The 11,261-nt window shown below is 35.8% G+C and overlaps 1 long non-coding RNA gene across 1 annotated transcript; it reads right to left on the reverse strand.

Annotated features, from left to right (window-relative positions):
- Positions 1-209: 209 nt before the first annotated feature.
- LOC132117759 (uncharacterized) lies at positions 210-795 on the reverse strand. Its single transcript, XR_009425838.1, has 2 exons — positions 710-795; positions 210-625 (listed from the first exon to the last, which is right to left on the reverse strand). It is a non-coding gene; the product is annotated as an uncharacterized LOC132117759 (long non-coding RNA).
- Positions 796-11,261: the final 10,466 nt, after the last annotated feature.

The following is an 11,261-nucleotide window of genomic DNA, read 5'->3' on the forward strand; positions in this document are numbered from 1 at the left end:
CATCAGTGGTGACACACACACTTTTCAGATTCTGCGAGCTATGAAGCTTGTCTATGCGGGTTTGTTACACTTCAGGAGTAATTACTCACCTATCATATGTGCAAAACGGTACGTTTTTATTCGGTAGTTCTGTAATCTGGTTTAATATTGACGAACATTCACCTCAGACACAACCCACCGTTCACCAAAACAAGACGCTTAACTTCCTATTTTGAAGTTCGTTCCAGTTTTTTTTTTTTTTTTTCAAACAAGTTTTTCAAATTTGTAAATACAGTCAGCACAAAAATATCAAAAAGCAAATTAAGTTCAGGATTGGGTCAAAAGAAAATTTTTAAACAAAAAATACAGACACTAAACTGACTCACTTACTGGCCAAAAACTAGAGAAAACGTAATATGTGTGTGTCTGAGTGTGTGTGTGTGTGTGTGTGTGAGAGAGAGAGAGAGACACCATACACAACATGTCTCATCATAACTATGTATTATAATATTATCGAAGGTGATGGTTTTCCTCCGTACAGCGGCGACCCAAGCCATCTGACGCCTCTTGGTGATTTCAGACACCTTGTGTTTTTTTTCCAAGTAGGAAAATGTTGAAAACTAATATGATTCACGAGGCGTTTGCCCTGTCGATCATGAGACCAATTACAGCAGTTCTGAACCATTTTCCCAAAAATAATCAAAATTAATGACCAACTGACCAACGTTACCTAATGCCTACTATACAGTACATCTACTTCCATACCGCGATTCCCACAATGCATTGCGACGTGACGCAACAATCCCGACCTCTATAGAGCATATAATCATTTATTATTTTTCATACTTAAAGTTTGAGATTCAGTGGAGCAAGTTGGTCCAAACAAACTGGGTAATGAGCCATCTTTCAAGAGCAAGCGTTTTATGAATCCTGTGATGAACTTCCAGAATAATAGAGAAGCGGTCGTCAGTAGAATGACGTGTATGAGGGCAAGTCAAATTGTTTTGCAGCCAGCCAACGTAGAACATAGGCACACATTATGCAAATGTATTAATGTATCTAAATGTAAATGTATCTCAAAAGTGGAATTCGAATTACTAACAACTCGTTTACACTTTTCTGAGTCGATGCTTTATTTTGGGACACAATAACTTTAATTTATCATGCACTTCATGTATCGATCAATGTAGATAATTTGCATTTACAGACAGCTATGTTACACACTCCATGGAAAACAATATTTGAAATGGCATGATAGGTGCACTTGAAAAATGGTGGCTTTAGACACACGGCACCAGCTTTGACGTCATTAAAGGAGCAGTATGTGATTTTGGAGAAACGCTGTTGATGTTTGAAATCACACCCCTATGTTGATAGCTCTTTCGTTACTTTGTCCTATCCACTTTCAACAGCATTTCTCCAAAATCACTTAATGCATCTTTAATGGTAACCACTTTTTTTTTTTTTTTTTGCGTAACTTGTGATGCGGAAAGTTTGAAAAAATGCAGTAGATATTCTAAGAATGCTGACCAGAATATTGGTGTTATTTGTGCAAAAATACTGGGAATATTCTGAATATAGTAGTTGTATGAACTACTTTTGTGATATTTTTAGCATGTTTTGTCCTTCTTTTTTAACATTCTGCCTAACATCTAATTTTTGGTTTCACAGAAGGAAGAAATAATATGTGTAAGTGATGACGACATCTTCATTTTTGGGTGAACTAGCAGTTACACTATAAAACATTATTGCTGCAGGCTGTTTCAATTATAAATGATGGTATCATTTCCATATTTTCATTTCAAATGCTTAAGAAAGTTATATTTTTAAAGTCTCCTAAAGACCATGAAATCAAAAACAGTTGCTGTTTGCTCTGCCTTGCTAAACTACACAAGTCAGTAACTTATTAATATTTGGCATTTTAATTCAGCACTGACTTTCAATTTAATTATTGGCTTATTTCAGTTAAAACCAATTTGACAGAATATATTATACTGGTCATATCACTCACTGACATGTCAAATGTGAAATTAAAGCAGTGTGTAAATGGATTTAAATAATATCAAAGGTGTCGCAGGAAAGAATTTAAATGAATTAATTGACTTTCCTGACTTTCTGGTTTATGTCAACAAGAAATACAGAATGCTCCTTAATTAAATTCATGACAGAATGGCTCCCGCAGCAATTAATTAAATAAATTGCCAGAGCTCAATAACTGACTGGCAAATGTTTTGAAATGGACAAACTGGACATGGTTACAAATATAATCAGTGCTGCTGTCGTCTCACACCATATAGTTTCAGTTAAATCTAAGATGTATGATCCTAGAATTACTGATCCTCAGTGATAACCCTCATCTTCTCAACACTTGTAGTTTCAGGGCCACCGATCCGCCACGGCACAGTCACTGTTTAACAAGCAAATGGCCGTGCACGTCTGGCGGGCAGAAAGGTCAGGGTTATTGAATATCTCACTTCCTGCCCTTTCCCCATGCCACTGCACAGCCAACAAGATGGAAACATTAAAGAAGATTTCAGTGCTCTGACAGGCACGGGTCACGTCACCCGAGAGCGGCTGCAAATTTTCCATTTCAAGAAATCCTCAATGCCTTCATTTGCCTTTGAGGGTGTGGAAGCACGCAGCTCTGTGATGATGTGCATCCCCAAAACGAACAGAGTCTTCAAAACCAGGAGGTGTGCTGAAATGTTTGGCCAGGTGGATGGAAATGAGTGTTTGGATTAGCCATGAATTTGTTACTTTACTGTAGTGCTGCAAAATAGGCTTTGAATTACAAGCAGTCAAAGAGGCTGGATACTGATGACTTTAAAAGGATTATTACATACATAAAGTTAAAGGGTTAGTTTATCAAAAAAAAAATGTTTCGTCATTGAGGTTGGTGAGATTTTATTTTATGTCCTGGCAAGAAGTCTCTTATGCTCTCCAAGGCTGCATTTATTTGATTGAAAATACAGTAAAAATAGTTATATTGTGAAATATTATTATAATTTAAAACAACTGATTTCTATTTTAATATTTTTTAAAATGTAATTTATTTCTGCAGTAGCAAAGCTGAGTTTGCTCCAGTCTTCAGAAGTCATTAGGATATGCTGATTTGGTGTACAGGAAATATTTATTTTTATTATCAATGTTGAAAACAGTGATACATACATGCGTACTTATTTATTTATTAGGATGCTCTGGTGAATAGTAAGTTTAAAAGAACGGTATTTACTTAGAATAGAAATCTTTTGTAACATTATGATCTGATCTACTGTGACTTGATTAAATGCTGAATAAAATTATTGATTTCTTTAAAGCAAAAAAAAAAAAAAAAACATTTTTACAAGACGACAAGCTTTTTGAACAGAATATATTTGGTATAGAGCATCACAGCATACTGATATTTGACATATATACTATTATAGCAAATAATAAGATATGCCTATGGTTATGTTAGAAGTTTACCACTTCCCCAAGCACTTTTACTCATAAATGCTTAGTGTAAGTTACAAAGGAAAGTTGAATAATTTTGTTTTACATAAAGCCATACATTTATCAATAATACATTGCTGTAGAATTTTCTGTTCGTCCTCTAATTAACCTTTAAACTCCATATCCCCTTTTAAATGCTGTAAATACCTCTGTTTAGTTCAATTCATCTGTCATCAAAAAACTAGCATTCATTTGTTGCTTTTCTGTAGATGAATGAAAATCTAATCATGCATTTTTCCTTTAAAGAGAGCAAAGCGAGGTCTGTGGATCCATAGATGTGTTTTATTCAAATTCCGATCAGATGAAGTGCTAGTTAGATAAGAGGATGGTCTAAAAAATAGCGTTTGCTAATGAGACTGGTCTCATTTAGGTGACTCTCACAGTTAGCACTTCACAACAGTGTTTGTTTCACTCTTGAGTGTCAATTAGATGGCGCGAGGAGAACTTCTGAAAAGCAGTAATTTTCTCTCCTGGATTAGCTGATAAGAAACTTTTCACAATGGCTACACTTAGCCGTTTATAGTCTAATTCGGAAATATAGTCAAACAGTTGCAGCGATAAGGGTTTTTCATGTTTTTCCATCAAAGCTTTTTCATTTAAACTAATCTTCAAAGTATATTCCTGTTTATTCATGTTATTTGAGTTGTGACACAGAGAGCTTTGGTCTGTTCGGCTTAAACAGCCAATCATAAGGTTGGTTGGGTTTCTGATAACGGTTCGGTTGTATTGCAGCTATTTTTCACCTTTAGTTGTGTTGTGGTTCTTCCGTTCTGCAATTCATCCTTGGCTGTAATCAGTAATATCATGTGTATAACTTACATTTTTCCTTGTGTTCTTCTGTCTTCTTGTAAGAATGTTTTGTTGTCTCCATCTCCTTGATAGGTTTTTTTACCCTTTTGTGACTCCTTTTCAGATCTCAGCAGCCTTCAAACCCCAGACAATGTGGGTGAGCTGAGCACTGACCCAAGACCAATAGTACCTGCATGTGTCTAATAAGGCCTATTGGGGGTTTGCTGCAAACCCTACAATGAACCTGAAATGTACAAATGGAAAACCTTGTTGGAATTAAAAATGATGCAATGATTTGTCTTTTTTTTCCCTTTTTTTAGGTTAGGAAGAGTTTGGAACATCTGAATTTACACAAAAAGCAATCACATAACCTTCATACAAATGTGAGCACAAATACAAACACACACCCTCGCACCACACCACATCTATCTATATATCTATCTATCTATCTATCTATCTATCTATCTATCTATCTATCTATCTATCTATCTATCTATCTATCTATCTATCTATCTATCTGTCTGTCTGTCTGTCTGTCTGTCTGTCTGTGTCTAAAGATCTATCTATCTATCTATCTATCTATCTATCTATCTATCTATCTATCTATCTATCTGTCTATCTGTCTATCTATCTATCTATCTATCTATCTATCTATCTATCTATCTATCTATCTATCTGTGTATCTCTCTATTAGTTTTATTGGATCTTAGTGCTGCGTTTGACACAATTGACCACAACATTCTTTTGCATAGACTTGAACACTTTGTTGGCATTAATGGAAGTGCATTAGCATGGTTTAAATCGTACTTATATAACCGCCATCAGTTCGTAGCAGTGAATGAAGATGTATCCTATCGATCACAAGTGCAGTATGGAGTACCTCAAGGCTCAGTACTAGGGCCGCTACTCTTCACGCTTTATATGTTACCCTTGGGAGATATCATCAGGAAACATGGTGTTAGCTTTCACTGTTATGCTGATGATACTCAACTCTATATTTCTTCGCAGCCCGGTGAAACACACCAATTTGAAAAACTAATGGATTGCATAGCCGATATAAAAAACTGGATGACGAGTAATTTCTTACTGCTAAATTCTGAAAAAACAGAGGTGTTAATTATAGGACCTAAAAACTCCGCTTGTAATAACCTAGAACACTGTCTAAGACTTGATGGTTGCTCTGTCAATTCTTCGTCATCAGTTAGGAACCTAGGTGTGCTATTTGATCGCAATCTTTCCTTAGAAAGCGACGTTTCTAGCATTTGTAAAACTGCATTTTTCCATCTCAAAAATATATCTAAATTACGGCTTATGCTCTCAATGTCAAATGCAGAAATGTTAATCCATGCTTTTATGACCTCAAGGTTAGATTATTGTAATGCTTTATTGGGTGGTTGTTCTGCACGCTTAGTAAACAAACTACAGCTAGTCCAAAATGCAGCAGCAAGGGTTCTTACTAGAACCAGGAAGTATGACCATATTAGCCCGGTCCTGTCAACACTGCACTGGCTCCCTATCAAGCATCGTATAGATTTTAAAATATTGCTTATTACCTATAAAGCCCTGAATGGTTTAGCACCGCAGTATTTGAATGAGCTCCTTTCACATTATAATCCTCTACGTCCGCTACGTTCTCAAACCTCAGGCAATTTGATAATACCTAGAATATCAAAATCAACTGCGGGCGGCAGATCCTTTTCCTATTTGGCGCCTAAACTCTGGAATAACCTACCTAACATTGTTCGAGAGGCAGACACACTCTTGCAGTTTAAATCTAGATTAAAGACCCATCTCTTTAACCTGGCATACACATAACATACTAATATGCTTTTATTATCCAAATCCGTTAAAGGATTTTTAGGCTGCATTAATTAGGTAAACCGGAACCGGAAACACTTCCCATAACACCCTATGTACTTGCTACATCATTAGAAGAATGGCATCTACGCTAATATTTGTCTGTTTCTCTCTTGTTCCGAGGTCACCGTGGCCACCAGATCCAGTCTGTGTCCAGATCAGAGGGTCACTGCAGTCACCCGGATCCAGTACGTATCCAGACCAGATGCTGGATCAGCACCTAGAAAGGACCTCTACATCCCTTAAAGACAGCGGAGACCAGGACAACTAGAGCCCCAGATACAGATCCCCTGTAAAGACCTTGTCTCAAAGGAGCACCAGGACAAGACCACAGGAAACAGATGATTCTTCTGCACAATCTGACTTTGCTGCAGTTTTGCTTTGTTCAGTTGCTTTGACGCAATGTATTTTGTTCAAAGCGCTATATAAATAAAGGTGACTTTGACTTTATCTATCTATCTATCTATCTATCTATCTATCTATCTATCTATCTATCTATCTATCTATCTATCTATCTATCTATCTATCTATCTATCTATCTATCTGTCTGTCTGTCTGTCTGTGTCTAAAGATCTATCTATCTATCTATCTATCTATCTATCTATCTATCTATCTATCTATCTATCTATCTATCTATCTGTCTGTCTGTCTGTTCTATCGTTATATCTATCTATCTATCTATCTATCTATCTATCTATCTATCTATCTATCTATCTATCTATCTATCTATCTATCTATCTGTCTGTCTGTCTGTGTCTAAAGATCTATCTATCTATCTATCTATCTATCTATCTATCTATCTATCTATCTATCTATCTATCTATCTGTCTGTCTGTCTGTCTGTCTGTCTGTCTGTGTCTAAAGATCTATCTATCTATCTATCTATCTATCTATCTATCTATCTATCTATCTATCTATCTATCTATCTATCTATCTATCTGTCTATCTGTCTGTCTGTCTGTCTGTGTCTAAAGATCTATCTAACTATCTATCTATCTATCTATCTATCTATCTATCTATCTATCTATCTATATATCTATCTATCTATCTATCTATCTATCTATCTATCTATCTATCTATCTATCTATCTATCTATCTGTCTGTCTGTCTGTCTGTCTGTCTGTCCGTCCATCCGTCCTTCTGTCTGTGTCTGTCTGTCTAAAGTTCTATCTATCTATCTATCTATCTATCTATCTATCTATCTATCTATCTATCTATCTATCTATCTATCTATCTATCATCTATCTATCTATCTATCTATCTATCTATCTATCTATCTATCTATCTATCTATCTATCTGTCTGTCTGTCTGTCTGTCTGTCTGTTCTATCTATCTATCTATCTATCTATCTATCTATCTATCTATCTATCTATCTATCTATCTATCTATCTATCTATCTATCTATCTGTCTGTCTGTCTGTCTGTCTGTCTGTGTCTAAAGATCTCTATCTATCTATCTATCTATCTATCTATCTATCTATCTATCTATCTATCTGTCTGTCTGTCTGTCTGTCTGTGTCTAAAGATCTATCTATCTATCTATCTATCTATCTATCTATCTATCTATCTATCTATCTATCTATCTATCTATCTATCTATCTATCTATCTATCTATCTATCTGTCTATATCTATCTATCTATCTATCTATCTATCTATCTATCTATCTATCTATCTATCTATCTATCTGTCTGTCTGTCTGTCTGTCTGTCTGTCTGTCTGTCTGTCTGTCTGTCTGTCTGTCTGTCCGTCCATCCGTCCTTCTGTCTGTGTCTGTCTGTCTAAAGTTCTATCTATCTATCTATCTATCTATCTATCTATCTATCTATCTATCTATCTATCTATCTATCTATCTATCTATCTATCTATCTATCTATCTATCTGTCTGTCTGTCTGTCTGTCTGTTCTATCTATCTATCTATCTATCTATCTATCTATCTATCTATCTATCTGTCTGTCTATCGTTCTATCTATCTATCTATCTATCTATCTATCTATCTATCTATCTATCTATCTATCTATCTATCTATCTATCTATCTATCTATCTATCTATCTGTCTGTCTGTTCTATCTATCTATCTATCTATCTATCTATCTATCTATCTATCTATCTATCTATCTATCTATCTATCTATCTATCTGTCTGTCTGTCTGTCTGTCTGTGTCTAAAGATCTCTATCTATCTATCTATCTATCTATCTATCTATCTATCTATCTATCTATCTATCTATCTATCTATCTATCTATCTATCTATCTATCTATCTGTCTATCTATCTGTCTGTCTGTCTGTCTGTCTGTCTGTGTCTAAAGATTCTTACTGATGTCTTCAATCTAGTATAGTTTCATCTTTGACCTCAGTGGTAATGATGCAGTAACCCTGAGTAATCCACTTGCTTGGTATCAAACACTCCCTAAAGTCTTTAGTTAGTCTTTAGCCTCGAGAACAAGTAAGTTAGGAGGGTCATCGTTCTTCTGAAAGCCTCCATCCATTTTCATCTCTCGCCATTTCAGGAGATGCCATCCCAGACAACTACTTTAACCACCTGTGTTGCTAACCGCTGGCCCGTACTTGATAGAGGTGATGAAAGAGAGCGAGGTCAGGATAAACGGAAGGAGAAAATGAGAGGAAAGGAATGATTCGCGGCAGAAAGTTATTTGGGCATTCACCTCTAAGCACTCCGGGCTCTTCTGTGTCCTTCCCATTTCTGCGTTTTTTATTCCACATCCACATGCCTCTCAAACACACACAAGTGCCCCAGAATCATAAGTTAACAGTTGCCATGGCACTGAGCTCGAGTTTCGGGTCTTTTCCCCAGGCACAATGATAATTCTCACAGTGGAAATGGATGAATTGCTTGTCCGGCTGCTGTTTGGATGTACTGGATGCATGATAAATCCCTAGCACAGAGGTGTAAGCTGTACAGATTGCTGTGGCATTCGAGGTACCACTCATCCTGGATTTGTGGTCACTACATGGGGACTGAACGGCACCAGACCTCTCTGCCGTGAGAAATGGATTTTCAACACCTCGCAAACACACTGTCAAATTCACGTGCTTTTTTCATCAGAAAAATGTTTTTCACTTAAGATGTGTGAGCTCCTCAGGTGGTGTGAAAGCTCTCCACTCCGTTTTTGAAGTGTGTCAACAACATGTACATGAGGGACATGGAGGACCGCAATGGTTTTTTCTGACTTGTCACTTATTTGACAGGTCTAGTAGAGCAAAGACTGAGATGATAAAATAGTCAAAGTCGTTTTGAGGCAAGTTCATTCACTATTTTTTTAGTTATGCAAGTACAGCTCTTGGGGAAAGGCCAAAACTTTGAGTAAACTTACGTAAACCATTAGGCATTATTATAGGCATTATTTATTAGAATATAGTTTCATAAAGAACATTTTACATCCATGGAATCTTTCCACTGAGCAAAACAATCTTTATAGTCAGAAAAAAAATCTAGCCTACGTTATAGTACATTTTTGTTTTAAAACGCAACTTTTGCTATGGTTACACCTGTCATTTACACAACTCTGGTGTTTTCGACCCTCAAAAATGGAGCCTTTTGAAAATGATGGCGTGGCTGGCCAAATTCGCTCTGCGTATCCTTGACAACCATGTAAACAATAACATCCTTCTCATTCTACCCATAGATTTGTATAGGTAAATTCCTCATCTTAAAATGCTGTTTTAAAACGAAAATGTACTAGTGTAAACCAGGGCCTTAGATTATTAAAAGGTTCTTTTAAAGAAAGGTGAGGAAAAGGTTCTTTAAGGAACCCAAAATGGTTGTTCTATGTATCACTGCAAAACCCTTTTGGAACCTTTATTTATCAAATCTGAGAATATTGGTATTGAAAATGGAGCTGCTTTAGTTCAAAATGGTTAAAAAACACTATTTTCTGTCTCAAACTTTCACATAGCATCTTGAAGTTTTAATAACATAAATCTAATCTAGTTTTTGTTAAGTCAAATTCATGTCACATTTAGTTTTTATTTATTTAAAATTTTTTATCGTTGAAACTGTTGAAAATATACAACAAAGTAAGTTGATCCACATAGCCTCTGAACTTGGTCAATACTAATCTAATTAATAGCTTATGTTTCTTCCCCACAGGTTGATCAATGCCATCAAAATTATTATTATTTGTTTTTTTTTTTAGGGCTGCATGATAAATTGCATGTAATTTTCATGCACAGATCATCAGTAAAGCCTGTTCTGTGATTAGTAGTAAATCTCCATCGCATGTTTTCAAATGGAGCAGCATTTAATACACAGAGCCGTAGATCACTGACAAGCTATGCAATATCACATTTATAATCAAAGGCGAATCATATGCGATTATGAACACAAAATTGTGTAGCTTGTCAGTTAGGCCTACTGTTTACATGCATGGCATGGCGTGCTGTGATTGCTTGAGGGGATGTATAGCAGATATGCAGAGAAGGGACTTGCGTTTTTCACTGTTTGGAAAGATATGGAGGAAACATAAAAGAATAACAGCGGATAACGAGGCGGTTATCGTATTTTGCGTAAAATTAAAATGTACTTTTCAATACCGACCAGATACATTACTGATTTTGGCGGGAACTCAATTGTTTTTTAAAAATGGCGTTTATCGCATTTTGAAACCAAACTCTTCCTATTTACATAAGAAACAACTACAAAAAAAAAAAAAATAATAATAATAATAAATTATGTAGCATTAAACGCATTGCATTGTTTGTTTGAGTGGCACAATACATCATCTTTGGTTTTTACGTTTGAGGCAAAACTGCCTGTTTGTTTGGAAATGGTTTTTATTTTTGATGATTTTATCCATGAGAGACTTATATTCAAAGTATATATTTTTTCAGTTGATATGTTCACGGGGAATCAATCCCTCAATTGAACTGTTGCTAGCATCACTGTTATAGCCATACGAATCAGAATGTATTTTGTCCTGTGCTTACATACACCGTTTTTTTTTTTTTTTTTTTTCATTGGTTGTAAAGAACAGAATGTAGACAAAACTGATTGACAGAACTCTGCCGTGTTGCGAAATCATGTCACAAAAAAAGCATAAACATTTACAACGCAAGCAATTAGGATGTGCACTGAGCCTTTTATGTGAAGCAGACAGCTAATGTCTCTCTGCCTGTCCTGAGC

The sequence above is a fragment of the Carassius carassius genome, chromosome 37 (genome assembly GCF_963082965.1).
Source record: "Carassius carassius chromosome 37, fCarCar2.1, whole genome shotgun sequence".
NCBI lineage: Eukaryota > Metazoa > Chordata > Actinopteri > Cypriniformes > Cyprinidae > Carassius > Carassius carassius.